Below are 26,541 nucleotides of genomic sequence, written 5' to 3' on the forward strand. Positions count from 1 at the left end.
ATGTGTTCTATGAGTCCCACATTCATGCCTGGAATATGGCACGAGGATGATTGATAGAAGAGATAGTTGGCTTAGCCAATATATAGTCAAGTGGAGCGTGATAGTCCCATCGCCGGTTGGTTCATTGCATCAATTAATGAGAAATTCATTCCATTGATTTTCATGTGTAAATTTATTCGTGTATATATGGATTTTGATGGCTGACACGTTTATTGTATTTTTGTTCCTATTACGCTGGATATATGCACATTTTATGACAACAACTATGGATGACTCTTAGCATGTTTCTACTTGTATATGAATGGATAATGTGTTTATGACCTAATAGATGAATACACAACAAATGACATGAGGGAACAATGGTTTATAACAATTCTCAGGTAAGTATGAGATCCCTACACTTAATTATGTTGTTTACACTTGTAGGTTACATGTCGATGATATGTTTGACAAAATATCTATCATGGCATGTAGGGGTTTGGTTAAGGTCTTGTTTAGCTTATTGGTTTTGCATCATTGTTTTCCTGTACTTTTACTGTTTTCAAGCTTTCATTCCATTCTGAGTAGTGGCTTGGGCTCTAGGCCTGAAAAAGTGGCTTAAATCCTGGAGTCGCTGGCACAAAACTGACAAGTTTGGTCCACACTCGCTAACATGCGGGCCTATGAGAGCGACTTTAGGTCTTTGGTTTCTCCCTTACCCATAACATGAGAGCGACTATGGCCTCAGAGGTCTAGAACAACAGTAGGACCGAGGGATAGGCTGTTTGAGTCACTGACTTGTCTCTTGAGGGTTCTGTTGATGATGTTGGATGATTGTGTGTGATGTTTCGCCGATTCCACTTCCTTAAGGTCACATAAGAGTTCAAATATGATTATAATAACCTCTCGTCTCATGTTTACCTCGGTTGGTATGGTTACTTGGGTGGATATGGGAGGAGGGTGTTGCAGCAGATGACCTAAGGTTGGCTTCAATGACATATTTGTGCAAAAGAAAGAAGACTTGGATACAACAAAATAACAAATGGTTTAGTAAATGGGGTATTTGCTTGAACACGTGTCCCATAAACAGTAAAGGGATAAAGTTTTTTTATGGATAAGTTCCATGAGCGTACTTGGGATAAGGAGCTAGGGTGAAAAATATATATACTATATTGAAGTATTCAATCCCTCATAATCATTAACAAAAAGCGCACATAAAGACAAATATTTCTTGGAGAGCGAAAATTCTTATTGCTCAGTTAAAGACTAATTCTCATCAGCTCTGTTGTGAAACACGACATTGGAAAAAGGCAAAAGAAGTGTGGGATGAAAGAGTATGTATTATTTGTTTTTCTGGAAAAGTGGAAACAAAAAAACATTTCATTTTAAAATGTGAGGCCTTCAAAAACAACAAAATTTTTTATAGAGATACTTTAGTCACTAACTCTTGAGATAATCTATTTGGCAAGAAATTTATTCGACGCTAAAAATATTTATTATAAAAATTCACATAAAAAAATCGAATACATCAACCAAATAAAAAACAATCTATTCCAATAGCTATCTTTAGCTCATCACGCGTATCACCATTGTGCTTTTCAATGGAGGCTCGTTGCCCATAGGTTCTGGAGTCGAAGTATTCATTAACGTTTTTTCAAAGCCGGTGGACATCTACGCCGGAAATATGTTCTGCTAGATTTTCGATACTTTCAGTCGGTTCATACACGTTTTCCATAGCATTGCAGAGCTGACTAACAGTGGAATTCAACTGCTCAATCTTGGAATTGGAATTGGAATTGGAATGGTGTATGAGAAGCGTTCCTCTTCCCGTCCCAACAACACTCACAGCAATCGATTATGGCAGAGCAGCAACACCGGCATACCATTTACTTCATCAGAATACCAAAACTGTTTCGTTTTTCACAAAAAATATGGGCACCTCTAACCCCACGGCTAACGCCGATACTATTACACCTGAGGTACCGAATGGAAATAGGGATTTAAGAATGTTGTGTGAAAATGGCCGATTAAAAGAGGCCCTCCGAATTCTGCGTTTAAGGAATTTCACAGACTCCGATGACTATGTTTCTCTTTTGCAGGGATGCCTTAAGCTCAAAGCATTGATTGAAGGCAAACTAATCCATTCTCACATCATTGAAACCGGATTCAAACCGGATATCTTCTTGGGTACGAAGTTTGTGATTATGTATGGCAAGTGCGGCAGTGTTTTGGATGCTCGCCGCTATTTGGACAACATGCCAGAGCAGAATGTAGTCTCATGGAGTTCTATGATTTCAGCTTATGCTAAGCATGGACGCTGTGAAGAGGCTTTGAATATGTTTAGCCAAATGCAGAACTATACCTCATTCCAGCCGAACCAGTTCACTTTTGCTGGTGTTCTCGCAGCCTGTGCTGATTTGAAAGCCTTGGATCATGGCAGGGAGATTCACGGGGACATAATTCGGACTGGGTTACAATCTAATGCTTGTGTGGGAACTGCCCTCGTAGTTGTGTATGGCAAATGTGGGTATATTGAGAGTGCACGAAAATTATTTGACAGAATGCCTCACCGTGATGTGGTCACATGGAATGCTATGATTACAGGATATATGCAGAATAACAGCGTTGATGAGGCTGTCGCGCTTTTTGGTGTAATGCCTGAAAGGAATGTGGTGTCGTGGACTGCGATGATTACCGGGTATGTGCAGAATGGGCTTCTGCATGATGCTTTGGATATGTTTCAGAAGATGCCAGAGCGAAATGTGGTTTCGTGGAATGCGATGATTGCAGGATATGTGCAAAGTGGTGATGTTGATGAGGCTCTGAGGTTGTTCCAGAGGATGCCTGAAAGAAATGTGGTTTCCTGGACTGCAATGATTGCAGGATATGTGCAGAATGGGTACCCAGAGGAGGCAGTGAAACTCTATCGACAAATGGGAAGAATGGGTGTGAAGCCAAATTCGGACACATTTGCTAGTATTCTAGCTGCATGTGCCAACTTGGCGGATCTCCAAGAAGGCAGGGAGATACATGAAGAGATCATTAGAGCTCGTCTTCAAGGTGATGTCTTTGTTGGGAGTGCGCTTGTAGACATGTATGCCAAATGTGGAAGTATCAAAGATGCATGCCAAGTGTTTGAACAAATACCTAAACGAGACATTGCATTATGGAATGCAATGATTTCAGGATATGTTCACAATGGTCACGTGGATGAGGCTTTTAAGTTCTTTCAAAAAATGCCTGAACGGAATGTGGTTTCATGGAATGCAATGATTGCAGGTTTAGCACAGAATGGGTATATGGATGATTCCCTTACGCTCTTTCATAAAATGCCTATGCAAGATACAGTTTCGTGGACTACAATGATTGCAGGATATGTACAGAATGGATGTTTTGACAAAGCGTTGGAATTTTTTCAACAGATGCGATTGGTGGGTGTGAAGCCACACTCGGAAACTTTTGCTAGTATCCTGTCAGCATGTGCCAGCTTGGCATTTCTTCTCAAAGGAAAGGAAATCCATGCAGAAATAATCAGGTGCGGATTTGAGTCAGATATTTCTGTTGCGAATGCGCTTGTGGACACATATGCTAAATGTGGGAGCAAAGAAGACGCACGCAAAGTATTTGATAAAATGCATAGACGAGATGTTGTTTCGTGGAATGCTATGATTGTGGGATGTGCCATGAATGGGTATGGCAATGAGGCCCTACATCTCTTCGAACAAATGCAACAGTTTTGTATGCAACCAAATCAAATCACTTTTGTTGGTGTTCTCTCTGCTTGCTGCCATGCTGGCCTTGTGGATCATGGTTGGAAATATTTTGATAACATGGAACACAATTATAACATCACACCTACAGTGGAGCACTTTTGTTGCATGGTAGATCTTCTTGGTCGAGCTGGGCGCTTAGATGAAGCACAAAACTTGATCAACAACATGCCAATAAAGGCTGACGCGGCTGTGTGGGCATCATTACTTGGTGCTTGTAGAGTTCATTCAAATATAAAACTAGGAGAATGCGTGGCAGATCACCTATTTGAGTCAAACTCTGAAGTAGCCGCACACTATGTGCTGCTTTCGAACATTTATGCCACAGCTGGTAGATGGGATGATGTAAAAAAGGTTAGGGAACTTATGAAAGACAAGAGGGTAAAAAAGATGCCTGGAAGAAGCTGGATTGAGGTCAATGACAAGATGCATACATTCATTGTAGGAAACAGATGACACCCCCAGGCAGAAAATATTTATTCAGAGTGGAATATATTGTCTGGCCAGATGAAGGAGGCAGGTTAGGTGCCTCCAATTGACTTTGTGCTTCTTGATGTTGAGGAGGAGCCAAAAGGAATGCATTGTTCTCTACCATGATAGTGAGAAATTGGATATTACTTTTGGGCTTATCAGTGTGTCCCCTAGGACTCCTATCTGCATTGTCGAGAACCTTCAAGTCTGTGGTGATTGCCATTATGCCCGTAAGTTCATCCCCAGGATTGCAAAAGAAATTGTTGTGAGGGATGCCATCCAATTCTGTCATGTCTGGGAAGGGCAGTATTCTTCTGCTGATTATTGATAGTGTTAAGCAAATGAGGCAATAAAATGACTCTCCTGTAACAATAAGTCGGGCAGCATCATCAACTTTGCAATGGAAGCTGAGGACCAGGTACTTGGTCGTTTGGTTTTTTCTGAATGTGGAATAGTTGGAGATCTATTTTGACTTTTGTTCTTTAATTAGTAAATCACCGCAGGAAATTATATGTATTCTAAAGTCATTAACTGTAGATTTATTGATATGAGACAGTAATTATGTTGACCATTTAGTGGTTTGAACATGTGAGTGCAAACATATCATAGTTTCTATTATTTAATGCAAGAGGTTTTACATCGTAGGATTTGGGCTTCTTACTTGTGTTTGCCTTCAAGTTTTATCATGAACCAAAGGAGCTTTTATTTACTTGAATTTTCCTCTAGTGCCAGAGTACTCATCCCACAGGCCTGCCAAAGACCTATGATAGACAGCGTACCCATGATCTGCCCAACCCTGTTTGACATGCATGCAAACAAAACTAGAATAAGCAGATAGATGGATAAGGGACATACATTATTGTAGAACATTGGTAGTTTCTTGCTCTTAGTGATTGAACTCTTGAGATCTATCTCCTTGCTCCTCACAGCTGTAACCTGCAAACAGACAAGCATAAAGCACCAAATCACAATCTGCGGCAATGGTAGCATTAGCAAAATCAAAATCATAAAATTATGAACATTTGCATAATATAAACAATATACAAATGGGGGAAAGCATAATTTCTTTATTATACAAAATGGTTACAATAGTTGAGCTCTCCCATGTTAGAAAATCAGAAAGGCAGGAAGATTTCCTTATATTGATAATTATTTGTGATATATTTGTGTTCTTATTAACTTATCTTATTTTATCTTTGTTTCATCAAGCGGTCATCAAAACAAAACATGAAGATCAATAACACCATATGTAGGCACATAGCCAGGGATAAAACCCTTCTATAGGGGAAAACCCAGTCAAACTTTTTCACTAGTAAATCAAATTGAGATAGACTAAGACCTTAGACCCAAAAGGCCTTCCTCTTCCACCAAGTCAGTCTTCCAATATGATTCAACAAACTTCAGTGGTTTCTTCTTGTCCGGCAGCTACAGCCCAACAACAACCCATAATTTTGACCAATGTTGCACGAAGCGGGAGCGAAGCGGAAGCGTGGAGCGCGGAAGCGTCATTTTCCAAAAATCTAGGGAGCGAAGCGTCCACGGAAGCGTCTGCTATATATATATATTTTTATATATTTTTTTGCATTTATACTCAAAACAAACATCCCAAATACCAAATTAATTGTAGAAGACATGAAAACATGCATATTTTTGCATAAATCAAGATAGATATGGCATCCATGATTCCATAATTGTAGAAGACATGAAAACATGCATATTTTTGCATAAATCAAGATAGATATGACATCCATGATTCCATTGTAGTTACTAGTATGTACAACAATCATCTATATTCTAGCTATTACAAACATACATCAACGGATTAGCTTTAAAGTTATTTAATTAAATAGATGTGCAACTTAAATTATATTAAGGAATTTAATACTTTATGACAAGGTATTTATTTATTCTTCCAAAATTATATTATTTAATTTTTAATATTCAAAATTATGAAACATTTTAATTTTTTTGGAAGATAAATCAATACCATATTTATAAGTATTTTTTTAATAATCTTAAATTAAAGGAAAGATCATTTTAAATACCAATAATTAGAATAGTGCTTCAATAGTGACTATATTGTCAAAATGGAAATCATTATCACTTATTCTCCACATAAACCACCAATTCCAAAATCATATACAATGTAAAACACCAAAATTATATATTTTTTAATGTTGAAATTGTAAAACATCACAACTTTCTAAAACATAAAACACAATCACAATCATATTTAGATATACATTCTTTTATAATCTTAAAGTAAAAAAGACATAATTTTAAATACTAATAAATAAAATAAAAGTTACAAAGCGACTACATTTTCACAATTACCATCATTATTCTTAGTTCCTATACGCTAAAATACCATTTTTACAATATATGCAAAATAAAATGTCAATTCTGGAATCATATACAATGTCCAACAAACTTTCATTTTGTAACCGTGTAAATTCTAGGTAAATAAACCCAACCGCTTTGGCTTTGAACTGCTTCACACCCTTAGAGTTCACACTGATGTAGCACGAGAATCTCCCCACGTCTCTTACATCTCACATCTCATTGTTTTGTGCGTGCAAACTGCGAATCTCTCCACTTTCACCCAGTGTCCACTGCTTCGGATTGAGTCGACCAACGTTATCTCTACATGGATGAGTAATTATATTCTAGTTACGCAACCGTAATTGCAGGAATCGTTTTTTTAACCCGGAATCGCGCCACCTCAAAAACGGAATCGCGCTTCTTGTGGGGATTCCGGATCGATTCCGTACGATTCGCGATTCTGCCTTTGGATCCGGGAGGGGGGGGGGGCGATTCCTGCAACACTGATTTTGACCCTTAGCAACTTCAGAATTTCGGCCCACTACGATCCAGAACTTCGATCCCAACAACTTCAGACTTTTGGCCCAACTATAATCCAAAAACTTCACACGTGTGAGAGATAGATTGCCTAAGAACTCGATTTTGGTCTTCCAACTTCAATACTTCTCCAACAAGTTTACTATCTTTTTATGCCTCCAACAACTGTAGATCGAACTTGTTGAGTGAGAGTGCTCCAAATGAGTCGAATTGCTACCTTTATATAGTGTTTGTCTGAGGTCGAATTCCCTTGATGAGGCGAACTTGTCCTTCTTGAGGCCGACTTGGTGGAGGATGTTGAGAAATCTAGGACAACTAGATTAGGTGATTTCTCTTACTTTGATAATTGCTTGTGATGTATTTTTACTTAACTTACTTAGCTTCTTCTTTCTCTTGATTATATTTAGTGTTCTAACTTCTTATCATGAAACAACTGCCAAATCATAAAGAAGAATGAGACAAGAGGACACAAGATGTAGGCGATCAGCTAGGGCTAAAACCTCTCCTCTTGAGAGGAAAACCTATAGGAATTATTCTCTTCTTATACAATCTTCAAATGACGAATTCGAAGACCTAACACCCTTGACAAAGACCCCTCCAAGACCAAGTCAACTTTTCTTCTTGATTTCTTTCCAGTAACTTCGACTCAGTAGTTTCTTCTACAACTTCGACCTAACAATGTCTTCTACAACTTTGACCCCAACAACTATCCAACACTTCGACTTGCCCACCAACTTTTCAACACTTCGACTTGCCCAACAACATTTCAACACTTCGACTTGCCCAAAAACTTTCAACAACTTGAATTTCCCAACGACTTTCCAACACTTCGACTTGCCCAACAACTTTCCAGCACTTTGACTTGTGCAACAACTTTCCAGCAACTTGACTTTTCCAACAACTTCCTAGCAACTCGACTTGCCCAACAATTTTCTAGCAACTCGACTTTGCCCAACAAATTTAGAAACCCTAACACAAGAGAGAGAGAGAGAGAGATCCAAAACTTCGATCTTGCTTTTCTTCTTCTTATCTTTGATTTTCATCCTTTTCTAGCTACTTTCTTGAGGAGATCGAACTTGCTTGATGTGTGTCAAAATGAGGTCGAGTTCTTTTTTATATATAGGCTTTCCACGGGTACGAATTGAAATGGTAGGCCAAGGGCAATAGATGGAGTCTTAACCGACTGTCACCTCAGCGAAGGTTCCCTTCTATTTACAGACCTTCACCGATGGGAGGAGACCTGATATGTATGGAGTCACCAACGAATGATAAGTTAATGGATATGAGTGACCTAGACCCTTTCCGAGAAGGTTTTGAAAGATGGAGCTTGCTTGCTTTCTAAGCAAGGTACTATGCTCTTCTAGGGAAGGAGGAGGATTTTGGGGTTAGGTGTATGAGAATAGGCTTTTAATGTTGGTATCCCGGATGGTTCTTCAAGAATGGTCCTTTGAAGGAGTGGGACCACATGGGGCCAAGTGGACCTAGTCTAGGGTATGAGAAAGGTATGAAATAATCAATGATTTTCTTACCTTAGACAAGGTGGGAAGGATCAAAGAAATAATTTCACTCAATGATGTTGTTTTGACCCTGGGAAGTGTTAGCCTTGGGGATGGCAGGGAAAGGTTTGATCTCGGAGCCAGGGCTTGGCTTTTCTTCCAATTCCACTGTCGAGATGTCTTCAATTTTGGAGGAGGGCTAGAGGAAAGGCCAGTGCAAGAGACACTAGGAGATCGAATTTTTTTAGTAGCTAGCTTGTTGGGAAATTGATGCCCAAGGCACCCCAATGTGGCTAGACTTGGAAGAAGGTGAAAGAATAGCGGTTTTGGTGACTACCCTTGGTAGAGTAGTGCCTGAATGCTTGGGAGAATGGAGTCTATGTTGATTATGTGTAAGATTTCTTGGTTTCCAGTCAAGGAGACCTCAAAATTGCTTCACAAATCCTCTAGGTCAAGTGAAAGCAATCCTGCAACTTTTATACTTCAAATGCACAAGAGGAATGGCTTGTCAAGGTCAAGTTTTACCTCTAGGAGATTTCTCTCGTACTACAAGGGCCAATGCATGGAGAGAACATTATGATAGAGACAATCCCACAATATTAAGCAACAATTTGCATGCAACAATTAGCCTTAAAACAATGAAAATCCCATCCAACATATATGACAAAGTAACAAGAATAACATAAAATTTTTTGTACTTACAATGCAGTAGAGTATATCCAACCATTCACAAATGACAATAACGAAGCTCCAAGAGAAGACAAACCAATAACCATACATCAAAATTCATTCATAAATGCTCCAATTCATCCTCTAGCAAAAAGTGTGAAATTCTCTAAAGGAGAGAGAGATCCAATCCAAAGTGATGATGAGAAATGATCTCACCTCACTTGTATTTATACACATCTACGGAGTTCGAATTAGCGTCCGTGGCCTACATAAGCCTCAAAAATAAAATAATGTGCTAATAATACAATCTTTTGGTGACAAGTCCACCAAACTAGCTCACAAATTAAAAAGTAAGCCTCTCAAGAGGTCAAATAATAATCTATACATGTCGTAGAGTCCTCTAGGAGGCTTAATGAGGTCCATGGGTGCCACAATGAAGAATAGGACCCTCAAAAGCAATGGACAAGGGGTTGGCCCCTTGTAACAACTTGTGGTGCTCCAAATGACTGTGGGGGCACACAAGTGTCCTCATGGGTCTCTAAACAAATAAAAAATGCCTATAAGTTACCCTCAAGGGCTAGGATGATAATGTAGGAGATGCCACATCATCATAGAAGTCCTGGATCATCTGCCAAGTGTATGGTGTAGATCTGGGGCCAGTTGGGCATGATGGATCAAGTGCATCCTCCTCGTCCAATAAGTGAACCACGAGCAATCTCTGAATGGCTGTGGGGATCCATGAAGTGCAATCTGCTATTGTGAAGGTCCATGGCTTTGAACGCACACTCTATATGTGCCACTGTAGCCCTTTGGAGGATTAGGACCCTGTATATGGAGACCAAACCCCAAATGGAAACCATTTGCAATCCTGCATATGATCCAATGTGTCCCCTAGGCTTCCAGTACACCAAGTCATTAGAGAAATCGAGTAAATGAGCTTACCTAATCATGAACCACAGGTGGGGACTTCATAATGACCTGCCCTTCCATAATGGGCTTCAGGATGTGCCAATGTCTCCTAAACTCCTAATGGGGTTAATCAAGTACCTTATTAGGTGATTTATGCTTTTAAAGAGGATAATATAGTCAAGGTACGTCTGCCAAAAGGTGGTGGCATGTGGCAGGTATGTGAATGAAGTAGGGAATGAGAAGGGGCAACCCTGGGTCACATGTTGGGGTAACCTTATTAGGTGATTTCTGCTTCTAATGGGGATAATATAGTTAAGGTACATCCGCTAAAAGGTGGGGGCATGTGGTAGATAGGTGAATGAAGTAGGGAATGAGAAGGGGCAACCTTGGGTCACATGTTGGGGTACAAGGGTAGCTAATAAGAGGGAAGCCCACACTTGGGTTTATAATGTGTAGGAGGGAGAAATCGTGGTACATGAGGTGCCTCGGCCTTGATTTTTCCATCCTTTTTTATATGATTTTTGCCTTTTTATGATTTTCTTTGATTAATTGCTCGGGGCTCAAGGGGTTAGAGCATGATGTATAAGATATAGCAGTGAATTCCCCCCCTTTAAGGTGGGGTGGTTCATTGCCCACCAGGGGTTGGGACAATCATGGGTTCCTATATGATGAAGAAGGCTCATAGAACTTGTTGGAACTAGGGTGATGACCATGATGATGGGGTAGAGCTCATGTATTGGCTTTTGCCCACGTGCTAAATGTTTTTGTCCCGACCATCTTTTGCATTTTGTGGTACTTTTCCTATTGAATGTGGCCATATATGCTTTTAACTTTCTTTTTAGCTGCATCAACCTTTGGGCTTCATTCCAAGCCATGACCCAAGGTGTGGGCAAGGGGAAGGGGTGAGTTGACCCTATGTGGACTTGATGGAGGAATGTGGACCTAGGTGGGAGAAATGATGGATGGGGTAATAATGAGTGGAAAGAGGGTAATATAAGCGGATAAGGGAGTAGGACCACACAACCAAAATTGGGGTTTCTTGTGAAATACCATCCCTGAAACCAAATGGTCAGTAAAAGAGATCCCACGGGACTAGAATCCAAGGTTAATTCCTAAAAGGGGTCTAGGGGACAGAAGCACAGGCCTAGCCCATTCTTTCCGTCGAATCCCCCCATTAATTCATACCCAGAAGTTTCCATGATAAGCAAACTAAAATACTCAATGTCCAAATGACAAGGCATACCTTTAGATTCGGGTGGCCCACCTTCAAACATACGATCATGGCAAATGGGCGAGGGACCACATGGTTGGCTCAGGTGGCGGAGAAATGGTACAATGAGCTAGCTGATGGCTGCAAGGGGCTGTCGGCTGAGGACCATCTTGGAGAATTTTTTATTTTTTATTTTTATTTTTTCTCCTAGGGATATTACTCACAAAATGGTGGGTAACAAGCAATGTCACATGGTTCAGGTTTGAGTTTGGGTTCGGCAATGATTAGGCTCGGTTTGAGTTCGAATTCTTTGATGAGGTTCGGATGAGGTTCGCCATTAGGTTCGTCTATATATATATGTATAAATAATGAATTATAGGATAAAATAGTAAGAAATAAACATCTGTAAACATAAAAAATGCTATCATGGACATGGAAACTGCAAGGATAAATTACAAGCTTGAGTTGTAACATGAAGTTATGAGTTGTGACTTCAATTTATGAGTTTTGATCTATGGACTTGGTCAATCGCTATAAGGTTTGCCGAACCTCAATCTTTTTTTAAGGTTCGCCAAAATTTGAACCTAAAGGTTAAAGTTCGACGAACCTTGTGACATAGGTAACAGGCACCACGACAAGGTCTTGGAGGGTTTTTGACTCAAATAAATTTTTCTTCACAATATGTAACATGCCCAAAAGGGTCTTTCATACATGACAATTACTCTTATAAGTTGTTGACTCAAAGACAAGCTGATAAGCACTCAATGGGTGCTTGACCTAAAACTAAATTTCCCTTGAGCATGAAACCCATGCCTCAAGAATGACAACAATAAATTTATTTTTCTCTTTACAATAAATACATAAAATTATGATTACATATGTCATTATGAAGACCAAATCTAGTTACATATTTCAACGGAGGAGACCTAAAATACCTATTTTACATTAAAATAAATTTCTTTCTTAATAGATGAAGCACAAGAAGGGTCTTTTACATTATGACATGGACAAGGACACTTGACATAAACCCTAGAAGCCTACAATGGAGGCTTTGACCGAAGAACCATTGACCCAAGCATGAAACCCATGCTTTAATAAGTAAATTTCTTTTATAATATTTTTTTCTTTCTTTCTTTTGACTACACTCAAATACAATTATGAAGACCCACACTAGTTATATTTTTCAACACTCCAAATCCTTGTCTTCAGCCCCTCTTTTGACCAAAACTCACAGTTAGGCTCACTGCGAGTGTTGGTTTATCGCAAGGTGGAACTGAGTCCCGACAACATTTGTCTCATGGAGAGCTTTGCTTTTATAGATGAGTTAACCAAGTGTTTAGATGATTTTGGCCACTTTATTGACTGAGTTTGATTCAGTCCTTTCATCCTTATCCTAAGATTTGATCACTTTTTGATCCATGCTCATTGACAACACTAGCTACCCACTTCAATGCTCCGTGCTTGTGAGTTTGGAGTGTTCAACTCTCTTTGCTAAGCCAACTGGAGCATTGCAACTCTATTTGACAGTGTCTTGGGGGCATTCAAAGAGTAAAACATGGTTTTTTCTAGGGTTTCCATGAAACTTTTGTTTGTTCCAACCTTTTTCTTTCACTGTTTCTCTAGTAGACTCAGTAGAGTGTCATTTTGAGCTATAACAACTTGGAAGACCATGTTGAGCATGGATTATTGGATCACAGATTTATTGTCTTATGCTTCTGGTAATTTTGTGATAAATCCTTATTGTTCCCTACTTGCAAACAGGCTACAAAAGCATTTTGTGCTCTCAACTAGATGCTTTTCAGTAATTTTTTTTAGCAGATCTTGTTCTTTTGAATGATATCAAATCACTTGCCATGCCAAATTGTTAAAAATACTTTAGTTGCTTTAAATGGAATAATTTTTCAATTCTATGCAGCATTCGTGTATAGTTCTTTTGGACCGAAGGAAACAAATCTAAGGAACTTTGTTTTACCTTTCACATAAATTAGCCATCTTTTAGTTTGTGTACCAACAATATCCTTTTACCTAACCCTCAAGAAATATATCTACTACCCTAATTTATCATATCCATTTTCACGAGAACTTCATTACATCCTGTACTTTCAAGTTTTCAACCCTTGATATACATGTAACCATTTTAATAAATACACTTATAATACCTGATTTGGTGCATTGTATGTGATGTAAAAGATGTAGATATTAGTAGTGCTTAGTAGCTTACCTTACAAAGGTACCTTGGCACAATGTAATTGATTGTACATTTTAGATGATGTGGATTGTGTAATATTACTTCAATGGGAGCTAAAGGCCAATGTTCCATTACTGGATGTGCTAGTAAACTTTGAATTCCTTAAATTATACAAATTAATGCTGCAAATTAAGTGTGATAGTGTATCATGTGGAACTTATTGCCTTGGGATAGATAAGATAAGATAATTTTATTAGTGTCCAACTAATGGCTAAATAGTAGTTGAATGGGACATAGAAGTATAGTTAGTGCAATTACATAGTGGGAGTTCAAAAGCAATTCATATGCAATTACTTGGTGGAAGTGCAAAAACAACTCGTAACTGTGATCTACAAAAATAGAAGAACCTAGAAGCTAGACAATAATACTCCAAAATAATATGGAAACAAAGCAAAATCACATCGAAAATAAATTGTTGATGCTATGTCACATTAGAGCTTGAAGTCAAATGAGAAGAGGATTCCCTCACTGAGTCATCTATCACTGAGAAGGGACTGATACATTGTTTGATAATCTCATTTGGAGAGAATCTAGGGCCAAGTGGGCCAGGATGTTTGATCATGTGTGGATATCGATTCTCCACTATGGCTCTCCTAACAATGAACATTTAAGGTTATTGGGAAGAATTTAGCAACGGAGTTTTGAGTACCCAAGCTGGTGGAGAGGTGACCAACCGAATTGTGTCATGCATGAAACCTCCTCAAGGCCCTGTTAGGAACTAGTTTGCTAACTGTGGGTTTAGAAGAGGTCCAACATCTCACCAGTCTAGAAGTTGATGTCACATGGTGCTCTGCATATTGCATACAGTAATTGATGGTTGGGATTGAGGGAAAAGAAAGACTTGATTAGCCTAAAAGGGTTTGTCTTCGGTGGAACTTGTAGAATATCTTCTGAAGCCCAACACTTCTCTCAAGAGAAGAGCTAGACATCTCTGGTTCGGGTATTGGAAGAAAGTGTTGAGGGATCCTCTTGACTTCTTGTAGAGACAATGGAACCTCCCTCTAATATTATAGCAAATAGGGCAATGTATGATTAAGTGTTTTTCCAATACAATGTCTTGTAGGTGACAATCCTAGCAAATCCTTTATGATCTTGGGATGTGATGATCTGTTTTAACTAGTTGTCAGGCTAAAGAAATCTCCATGTTATCAATCTAGTGATTTTGAGTGTACCGAGGTCTAATAATAAGGCCATTCCTCAACTACATGAGATGCTTAAAATAGAAAACCATCATAGGATCGAGGTCCTTAGAAGGGTTAATCCAAGTGACATGTATGTATTGTCTATAAATGTCCTATTTTATGAGTCATTGTCTTGTTTAGTGTCTTCTTGGGGGGCAGGAGGTGACTCAGCATTGATAGAAATATCAACATATTGGAGAGGAGCAAAGATGCCTGAGAGAACAAACATCGTTGTCATCCCTAGGGGAGGCCTGTAGAAGTGGAAGAAATTTCTTTATAGGAACAACGTGCTAATAAATGGTATCATTGTCATCCTGTAGTTGAGTCACTAAGAGATCATACTTTATCAAGGAAGGAGATCCCTCAAAAAATAGTTTCAAGATGCATGGATGTCCATCGAATGTTGATGACTGTAGTAGAAAATAGGTATTTTCGCATTGGCTAGGTGTTAAGCACGCAGGAATCGTTCAAAGCCTCCTTAGAAAACTTGCTTAATTTGTCAAGAAAGTTGTTTTTATGATTTAGCCTAACTTAGGAAAAACCAGTGTTGATAATATCGGTATCGGGAAAATATCGGCGAGGGTCTAGAAAATATCTTATCGGCAATATCGACGAAAATATCGGCAAGCATAAAAAATGCATAATATATATATATATATATTTTAAATTTTTATTCAGATTTTTAAACATATAAAAGCAATAACAACATGAAATAAACACATTGGCACATAAATATGAAGAAAACACTGATATATATGATGTCAAATAGAAATGATACATCAAAGGCGATACCAAATCCTGCTGATCCCTGATAATTGTCCATTCAAGGACTCAAATGTGGAGAACCAATACAAAATAACATCACATATATAAAAGTATCTCATCATCATGAGTTATATGTAGCATAACAAATAAAACTAGCAGCTATCTATCTGAAATCACTGCCCTCCCCCCCTTTTACGGGAAAACATGATGGGTTGTTTGCCAGTCCTGCTCCTAGTAGTAAAAGGCCCTGACCCTGCCTCTGCACCTAATGTCAAATAATGAGTGCTAGGTATGGGGCTATGCTCTCCTATATCTATAGCAGATGGTGTTGATGCTGATGCTCCCGCAGTGTCCTCCTCCTCCGCCTCCTGCTCCTCCTCTGAGTGCTGCTGCTCCTTCGACTCCAAGTCCTCCTCTTGCTGCCCCTGTTCTAATGGATCATCTGCCACTGGCTCTAACCCTGAAGGTGACTCCTCCAAGATGGGCTCCTCAGACTCCACCCTCCACGGAGACAATACATCAATATTGATCCAGGTGGATGTTGGTGGCCACCCACCTATCCCATTTTGACCCCCACAACTGTCTCTTTCAGTTTTTTATAGCACAGTTTACTATTTTTAGTAGTTTTTCGGGTCCCTAAACTTCCAGAGCCGTTTTGAGGCCCTAATCGACGTTTTTTGGGAAATCCACCGCCAGTGATTTTTCTGACTAAAAATCGTCTTTTCCGTCGTAGTCCTCGGATAGATCTTTCCAACGGGCTATCATTCGTGTCAAACGGAGATAGTAACACCAATTCGCGACCCCGGGAAGTTGATGTACCAACTTACCCAAAAACGGGGCCCACAATTTGGCGTTTCATCTTCTAGGGTTAGGTTTTGGAATGTGAAGGGTTTTCCATTGTTTCTCAACATTAAATAGGCCCTCGAGCCTCATTGTAACAAAGTTTTGAGAACAGTTCAGAGGCATGTAGCCGACACATCTCTTCTCAGAGATAAGCTATCATCGCCCTAGCTGGGTTATTTCCATTTCTATTTGTAAGCATATTTCAGTATTTTACAGTAATGAAATGAAGTATTATTTCCGCTGCATATTTGTCTTTATGGTTATCTCTGTATTTTATTGCGTTCCTGTTTAAATCCAGATCAGTGGTATCAGAGCGGTCTGCTTTTTCTCTGTTTTTCTGTGCATGTCCCCAACGAGGTCGGGATATAAGGAGTTAGGTCTGGAATTGGTCGAACCTTTGCAAGGCCGGCCTCGCAAATCTCGACGACCTCCCATGGCAGATGAGAAGAAAAACGAGGGGGTAGGAGATCCTATCAAAATCTTGCTCGAAGAAGCCCTCGAGCGACAAAGGAACGCGATGATGGACAACTTTGCCCAAATCCTTCAGCGGCTACTTAGAGGCGACGCATCGGCTTCCAACAGCTACTCTGGAAATGCCACACCGTTTAAGGTACAAGTTAATTTTGAAATCCCCATCTTCGAGGGTCAAATAGACGCAGATGCCGTAGATAAATGGTTAAATCTGCTAGATGGGTATTTTTTTGTTCATGAATTTTCAAGTCGGGAAAAGATTGTTTTCGCTCTTCTCAAAGCAGCCCCCCACGTCAAGGACTGGTGGGAAACCTACTGCGAACAGAAGGATGAAAGTACAGGTTCACTGTTTTCAGCCGCACCCACTTGGAATGACTTCCGGGATGCCATCAAGGAGCAGTACTACCCTGTCAAAAGCTATGAGGACAAATACATCAAATGGACCACACTACGGTAGGGACGAGACCAAGATGTGCCGGAGTTCACAAACATTTTTCATACCCTTCGCACACAATTGGGTATCAAAGATTCTGAGCTGCATCTGGTACTCAAATACCGCGACTGCCTACATAGATACATCCAGGAAGAGATGGAGTTCTTGAACATCTCCTCACTCGGCACAACATACCGATATGCTGTCAAAATCGAGCAAAAGTTCAAACAGAAGAAGCGAGACTTTGGATCTGCAAATCCAAAGCCCAAAGGACAAAGCCAAGGCGGGGTGACCCAAGACAACCCGCCGAAGCCGCAAGAAATGAACAACACCACGAAGCCGAAGAAGGACATAGGAAAGTGGTGTGAGTTCCACAAGAGTCCCACTCATAACACAAGTGAGTGTCGGACCAAGCAGTCGCTGGTGGCTGAGTTGAAGGCTTCCGAATCAGATGCATGTTCCGACCCTGAGCTAGAACCTGACAAGGGGAATGGCAAAGGGAAGCAAATCATTGATGCGGAGCCCAGCGCCACTGTTGCCACCGCCAAGATCCAGAAAAATGAGCCCGAAGATCCAGAGGAGGGGGAACGTCTTTTCCACTCACAAATGTGGGTGAAGGGTTCGCCGCTACAATTCATTGTCGACAGTGGCAGCGAAAAGAACCTCATTTCAGCAGAGTTCGTGAAGCGGTTGGGCCTACCAACTACACCACACCCACAGCTGTACAGTATCGGTTGGCTTCACGAAGGACGAGATCTCAAAGTTCGCCAGCAGTGCCGCCTTCCCTACAGCATCAAGGCCTTCACAGACGAGGTATTGTGTGATGTTACACCTCTGGATGTTTGTGATGTACTATTAGGCCAGCCATACTTGTGGAGGCGACATGCTGTGTATGAGTCAAGGCCTCACGCTGTCATCATTTCTTTGGATAATTCATTATACAGGATACCGGAGGTAGCCCCACCTACCGCCACCTCTTTGATCACTGCTAAGAAAGGCAGCAAGCTCATCTCACAGACTAGGAAATTTATTTTCTGTCTGGTTTGCTCCCAAAGTAAGGGGAAGATCGTTGCTACATCCATGACCCCCGCGAAGGGTTCCTCCACACAGCAGCAACAACAGAGGGATACAGTCGTGACAGAACATAGGAACAACTTCTCCTTACCCAGAGGGGTACCACACAAGTTTCAGGTGGGCGACAAAGTTTGGTTACATTTGCAGAGGGAGCGCCTTACCAGAACCCATCAGAAACTCAGACCACTTCGACATGGTCCTTACACTAGTAACAAGGCTATGGGAAACAATGCTTTGAAGCACAACATTCCTCCATTCCTTCGCTTGCACCGAGTGTTCAATGTGGACCGTCGCCGACCATGCTCCCCACCATTTCTGGACACATCAGAGATTGCAGAACAGCTCACCAGAGACCCAACTCAGTAGAAGCTTCCTCATCTCAGGGAGGAACTCAACGCAATGGGGACCATTGCTTCCTAAGGGGGGAGGAATGATCCAGGTGGATGTTGGTGGCCACCCACCTATCCCATTTGGACCCCCACAACTGTCTCTTTCAGTTTTTTATAGCACAGTTTACTATTTTTAGCAGTTTTTCGGGTCCTAAACTCTCGGATCCGTTTTGAGGCCCTAAACGACGTTTTTTGGGAAATCCACCGCCAACGATTTTTTTGACTAAAAATCGTCTTTTCCGTCGTAGTCCTCGGATAGATCTTTCCAACGGGCTATCATGTGCGTCAAACAGCGATAGTACGACCAATTCGCGACCCCGGGAAGTTGATGTACCAACTTACCCAAAAACGGGGCTCACAATTTGGCGTTTCATCTTCTAGGGTTAGGTTTTGGAATGTGAAGGGTTTTCCATTGTTTCTCAACAATAAATAGGCCCTCGAGCCTCATTGTAACACAGTTTTGAGAACAGTTCAGAGGCATGTAGCCGACACATCTCTTCTCAGAGATAAGCTACCATCGCCCTAGCTGGGTTATTTCCATTTCTATTTGTGAGCATATTTCAGTATTTTACAGTAATGAAATGAAGTATTATTTTCGCTGCATATTTGTCTTTATGGTTATCTCTGTATTTTATTGCGTTCCTGTTTAAATCCGGATCAAATATTGTCTAAGGAAATGGCATCTGGGTCCATTGGTGATTCTATTTGCCTCACTCGAAGTCGGATCTTGTAATGCACATACACCAAATCGTTGAGGCGTGCGAACTCCAACCTGTAAGAGTGTCAAAAAAAGTAATGAGTCTTGACTGTTGACACTTGAAGGTCATAAATTAAAAATTAAAAATTACAATAAGTGTAATTGCTCAACTAAAGGCTGGAGCTCAAAGTTATACCTGTTGTGCTTTTTTGCGTGTATTTTCTCAAATACACTCCAATTGCGCTTACACCCTGAAGAGCTACATGTTTGACTCAAGATTCGTATGGCCAATTTTTGCAAATTTGGTGCCCTTGCACCATAGCTTTGCCACCAAATATCTACAACAAAATAATGAAATAAAAAATTCAAAAACTTAAAACATAATTAAACATTCAAATAAAAGTTACATAATTGAACTTAAAAAAAATAGAATTATAAGTAAGGAAATTATAAATTGAAAATTCTAATTTCTAATGAGTGATGACTTGTCACTTACGTGGCATGAAGAGGGTCCTTTCCCTAATAGCATCATTAAAGCCAAATAGGCCAACAGAATCCCGATAACACTGTATCTCGCGATTGATTTTGCTACAAAGCTCAGGATCAGGTACCATCCTCTGAATACAGGAATGGAGCCCTTCCATCACCTCGCCATCAAAATCAAAGCCGCATTTATATGAAATTGCGGGGTTGAGGAAGAGTGCTACTGCATGAATGGGTCGATGAAGCATCCCTGTCCACCGACTATCAATCACATCCCATAACATCATCTGCTTATCAAGGCCAACAGAACCCTTGGGCCTTGTTTGCATAATAAGAACGAATGGCCTCCTTGGCCCTATCCATGCCCTTATACAAATAAGCCATTGCAGGCTTCTCCCCATCCACCAATCTAAGAACCTTTACTATAGGTTCACTAACTGCGCATGCTTCTTCTACTCCACGCCAAAATGTCTCAGAGTACACCATTTTTGCAATGGCTTTCCCGTCTTGTCTCCTGTTGTATCTACAATTATGCCAATTATCAGACACAAACATTTGCTTCAACTCGAACTGACATCGAAGCAAAGACTGAAGAGTAATAAAGGTTGTGGCAAAACGTGTGATGGCAGGACACCGCAACTCTTTGTTTCTAGTGAACCTCCTCATGAGGCTAAGAACAAAAGCATGGTTATAAATAAACTTGGGGATGCTCCTAGCCATATCAACCGCCTCCTTGATGAAGGAGAGTTTCCCCATATCCTCAAGCAACAAATCGAGACAATGTGCTGCACACGGAGTCCAGAACAATGTGGGATGCCTCTCCATAAGCATCTTGCCGACAGACACATAATTAGCTGCATTGTCTGTTATGACTTGCACCACATTCTGCACACCAATCTCTTGAATGAACCCATCTAACAACTCACATATCATTGCTGCATCTTTGATATGTTCTGATGCATCCAACGATTTAATAAACATGGTACCTTTAGGACAATGTACCAAGAAATTTAGAAGGGTCCTACCCTTCCTATCTGTCCAACCATCAGACATCACTGTGCATCTAGTAACTTCCCATGTTTTTTTCAACTCCGCCAATCTATAGTTGATGTCCTGCTTTTCTGCTTGAAGAATTGGCCCCCGCAACTCCTCATATGTGGCACTTTTGTACCCTGGGCCCACAACAACAATAGCATCACACATTGGCTGGCCAAATGGATTGGTTTTGGTGATGCTGAGAGGTAAGTCGCTCCAAAAAATACACCTCCCCATGACTCTATCTGCTTCTTGCTTATCCTTTTTTTTAACAAGCGATTTTATGCCAGGTTGTGCTCCAGGTCCTGTTCGTTGAACAAGAAATGATGACCTTGCAGTTGCACTAGCAGTAGCAAGTGATGATGTGCCAGTTGTGGAGCCCCTCCCACTACCCTCAACATCAAAATCAGGAGAAGATATCCCGAAAGATCTACCTACACGTTCAGCTTTGTTTCTTTTTGCCTCTTCCTTCTTTCAATCTTTTTCACCGATTGCCTCAAGAGCTTTTTGTATAAGCTCCGGACTAGAAACTGTACAAATCCCAATATCATGTCCACTAAGTCCAACAAGATGGTATTTCAATCGTGTAACCCCACCTGTCATCCTAGTCCCACACAATTTGCATGTAAGATATGAACGATTTGTCCCACCATCAGGGTTCCCATACTCCCAAAATGGGTCCAAGGCTTTTGGCATATTTGTATTTTGTAGTGGGCTAACTCAAACCTAGGGCACCAAAAAAAAATTGGAATTAGTGACTTAATAAGTAATACTAATAACCACATCATTTTACAAAACAATTTTTTTGTTACATTATTTGCAATTTGCAATGTGAATTGAAAATTGAAAATTCATAAATTCATTTGAAATTTCATAAATTCATACATAGAATTTACTTTTAGAAATAGGCAAACGGTAAACCTACCTCACTGTTCACAACTTCACATTGCACAATAAGAAACTAATTTCTAAGGTGAAGAAATTTTATAGAGATGAACCCCTAATATATAAAATTAATAAATAGCCTCTGCAGCTATGAACTCAAAAAAAATGGAGTTTGCTCACCAAATATGGAGAAAACTTGAAAACTTAAAAACTTAAAACCCTTGCATTTGCTCATGGGCATGAAAATCTTTTCAAATGGAAAAAAAAATCAAGCAAAATGATTGTAGGCAAATAGGCAAGCAAGAACAATCCTAAAACTAACAAAAAATCATTAAAATAGTGGTTTATTTGAACATACCTGTTAATGGAAGAAATGAAATTGTCTCACTGTTCTTGAAGCTTAGATCAATGAAATCTTCGTTGTTTGTGGCGATAATAGCTATGGAACGCTCAAACTCTCCTTGGCAGCAAGCACATAGCTCTCTCCTTCCTTCTCCAACAATCAGAAAAATATTTCCCATATTTTGCTTCTTCTGTCTAAATTTTATGAGTTTTAAATTCCACTGTATTTATATTCAGTGATTGCATAAATATTCTCCAGGTTATAAAGATTACTAGGAATTAAAATCAGATTTGGAAATTAGAAACTAACATCAAAGTGAACCTGAATGATATCTAGTGGAATTTTCCACTTACAACTAATCATGTGCTACAATATAAGTGGTTGGACTCTCTCAAGTTTGACCTAGTTGAATGGAAGAATGTAGAAAATCCACAAAAAATCTTATCTGCTTGAATGAACAAATATGAAACTAACTTGTAACCCAAGACACAAAATTTTATCTACTCAATTTGCAGTGGAATAGGAACAGAAATAAACTGTCACACAATATAAAAAACACAATTTTTTCTAGGGAACCCAACTGGGAAAACCCTCTGCTTGTTTGAGAACTTTATTGATAGAAATTTAGAGCAATGGATCTCTTACAACACTCCTGTTTCAATAGAGAAAACAACTTATTCTCCCTGCTAGTCCTTAGCTTGAAACACCTTGCAAGAATGCTGATCCTGCTTCTTCCTTTCCTTGCCTGGTTGAGCTCCTATTTCCTTGCGCTGATTTCTCCTAAATCCTAGCGCAATAGAGGCTCTTATTATTTAGGAATTACTCCTAAATTCTAGTGCATTTCTCAAGGAATTCGCCTCTATCAATATGCCTTTCCCACCACAACCTCTTGCATAAACTCGTGCTCTCTATTGCCTTGTCTCACCAACATGTACTCACAAAACAATTGAATAATTTTGTGCCTTGGTCCTCCTTATAAGCTTTTCGAATAGGCTAAATCTGGCAAGTTATTATTTTTGGAAATCAAGCTGGTGATTGATTGAGTTAATTGAGTCTAACTGACTCATGTAACTCGTATTGCCTCAATTTAGAACTTGAGAGTCATGCATGTCAATTTCCAAAACTAACTCGCACTAGGAGACAACAACTGAGCGTCCCACTCCAGTGCTTTAGTCGAATTGCTTCATGAACTGTCCTAACTTATAGGAATTCCCCTTGATTGTTAGGAATTTCTCCTAACTTTTAGGAACTCATGCATGCTAATTAAAACTGCTTCTTGGTCTCTTTGTCTAAGGCACAAGTCAAAGAAGGACCTTTCTCGCCACTATTTTCAAGACTCCCTCTTAGCGAGGAAGGTGCTTCTGGAAGAACCTTGTCCACCAGGATTTTGTTGAGAAATCAAGGGCATCAATGTTAGGTGATTTCTCTTCTTTAGATAATTGCTTGTGAATGCTTTTTACTTCTTGATTAGGATCTTCTTTTACTTATGTATTATAATGTTATTCTTCATCAAACAATTACCAAGCATAAATCATAAAGAGACAAGAGACACAGAATAAAGGCTATTAGCCAGGGCCAAAACCTCTCACTCTTGAGAGGAAAACCCAAACAAATTCTTCTTCTTAAAGAGATTCCAATTGGCGAATACCAAGACCAAGATCCTTAACCTATTTGACATTCCAAGACCAAGACACAAGTTCTTTCTCTTTGTTGCTTCTCTTCCTTGCACAGGTCAACGCAAGTCAAACTTCTCCTTCTTCTGCACTTCTCGGCTACCCTGAAACTTCGGTCTCTTTTCCACATATCTGCACTCCATACTGTTGTAATACCACATGTGTGAGGAGTAGAGACAAGTTTGGAGGTAATTCCTTCCTTCGTTATACTTGGAAGCTTCTCTAGATAAACTCGGCCAACAATAGGACAAATTTGGAGATCCTTATTCTTGTCCTTTATTACAACAGATGTACCCATTGCAGAAACCCTAGTTTCTGACACTCGTGTGAAGTTGTTTGCCCAAGAAATAGTCCCAAACTAATGCCAAAAGACCTCGCTTCTCCTTTCCTACTCCTCGCTGGTTATAAGGCTTCTTTAATGACCTTTTTGCACTTCTTTCAACTGCAGACCTGTGTTTTAAAAAACGACTGAGCTAATCGAGCCATACCCTTGGTCGGTTTGGCTTGGCAGAAAAATCCGCTGAGCCGGTCATCGACTCAGTGGGTTCGGTAACAAACTGGCTGGCTCGGCTGAGCTCGAGTTAAACTAGCCGAACCGACCAACGACGCCCAAAGACGCCCAACACTATCTTTGGAGGGAAAAACGGACCCCAAACTTAATTCTAATTTGGTTTTAGGTTATCTTTAAGGCCATTTACCTCTCCCAAGCCTATAAAAGCTACCCAACCCCCTCACATTTCCTCACAACTATCTCATTGCATTTGTGTGAGAATTTGTGAGGAGTTTGTGAAGAGTTGTGGAGTTTGTTTTTGGAGCAGCAGTGAGGAGTCTTGGACAATCATTGGAGTAGCAGTGAGGAGCTTCTTGGGCAGCGATTGGAAGCAACATTGAGGAGGCGGTTTGTGCCTAGAGATTTTTTTTTTTCACTTCTAAAATCTGTTTTTGCTTGTTTTTTTTGTGCAAATCTGGAAATTGAAAAGAGTATTTTTTGTAAAAGAAATGAACATTGAAGCATTGTTTTTTTGTTTTCATTTTCAGATTTTTCTTTCATTTCCAAGTCCAAATATCAAAAAATGGCTCCTAGAATGAAAGATGTTGCTTGGGCATATGCTGAAATGATTGATAATCAAATGCATTGCAAATTTTGTCATAGAAAAATTAAGGGGGGTGGAGGGGGCATTCATAGGCTGAAACAACACTTGGTTGGTGTTAGAGGCCAAATTACTCCATGTGAAGCACCATCAACACAAATTGGGGAGATTAGGAAGGAGTTGCTAGATAAATTTGAGAAGTTTGAGCAAGAAAAAGCTAGCAAAAAGAAATAGAGGCTGAGATTGGGAGGAAGAGAAGTATATGTTGAGAAATCTAGGGCATTAGTATTAGATGATTTCTCTTCTTTGGCGGCTGCTTTTTACATGATTAGGTTAGGATTTTCTTTACGTTAGATTCTTAGTGTTCTTTTTCATCAAACAGTAACCAATGCAAGAACATAAATAGACAAGAGACACAACATGTAGGCTATAAGCTAGGGCCAAAACCTCTCACTCATTGAGAGGAAAACCCGCACAAATTTTTCGTATAGAGATTCCAATTGACGAATACCAAGACCAAGACCTTTGACCTATTAGAGATTCTTCTTCCACTGTTGAGGCTACATCACTAGAGACCTTCACTGAGATAGCAATCCAAAATTCATCACTGTAATATCACTGTACTGTAAGCATGTTCGAACTGCAGCATCATTGAGACTGTGACTTGAGCGAGCTTAGCATTGGATCCTTCTTCCTGTGATATCATCGAGGTTTCTAAACAAAACTTGATTCAAAACACAACCTTCTTATGTTTTGGACAATGGACTCTCCTCAACACCGAAAGAGTGTCACTACACTAGACCACTTGAATGGAGGTATCCAAATTACTTCTGTTCCATCTATCCGAAATCTCAGAGAGAGAGACATCTGAGCTTCATTCTGCTGCTACCCATCTGAGACCACAGAGAGATATGTGAAGTTCTCATTGTTGTTCATCACCGAAACTTCAGAGAATCCGAACTTCTGTCTTTTGTTACCCATCTGAAATCACCGAACTTCTGACTGTAATTGTTATGCGAAAATCTCAGAGACAGATCCAAATTTTTGTGTCCTAATGCGAAGAGCCTAGTTGGGTATATATAGTAGTTCGTCCATGTACTCAAGCCGACATGACCATTCGAATGGGTGTGACACTTGGGTGAGCTGACATAGGTTATTTCTTCATATTGCAGGCCAACATCAAGTCAAGAGGATTGTGCTTGTCTTTTGGAGGGCTTTCTAGACACTAGATTGACTCATACATTTTATATACGCTCAAGAAGAGTACTTCATACATGACATTAATTCTTTGACCTTAATGATAAATCCTAAGGCTCTCAATGGGAGCCATCCAAAAATTAAATCACTTACTTATGAAACCCATGAAGCAAGGCTCACAAAAATAATTTTATTACATCACTTACAAAAGTCATAATTACATGTCATTATGAAGAATGAACCTAGTTACACTTTTCAATAGTATAAAACAAATGATGGCTGTCAACCCCAATTTTGATTATGAGGGCTCTTCATCTATCCCTTGCACTGATGCATCCAACCCCTTTCGCTATGTTCCTCCCTCTTTGGA

The 26,541-nt window shown here is 39.9% G+C and overlaps 1 pseudogene across 1 annotated transcript in view; it reads left to right on the plus strand.

Moving 5' to 3' along the window:
* The first annotated feature begins 1,562 nt into the window (after window positions 1-1,562).
* The window catches only part of LOC149194294 (pentatricopeptide repeat-containing protein At2g13600 pseudogene), a 126,750-nt pseudogene continuing 101,771 nt past the window's right edge, over window positions 1,563-26,541 (plus strand). The window contains exon 1 of the transcript XR_016254530.1: window positions 1,563-4,638. The product of XR_016254530.1 is annotated as a pentatricopeptide repeat-containing protein At2g13600 pseudogene (transcript). The remainder of the gene's footprint in view (window positions 4,639-26,541) is intronic.

This window comes from Pinus tabuliformis, chromosome 2_2 (genome assembly GCF_031772625.1).
Source record: "Pinus tabuliformis cultivar Carrire ecotype Pingquan chromosome 2_2, CPIR1, whole genome shotgun sequence".
NCBI classification, from domain to species: domain Eukaryota; kingdom Viridiplantae; phylum Streptophyta; class Pinopsida; order Pinales; family Pinaceae; genus Pinus; species Pinus tabuliformis.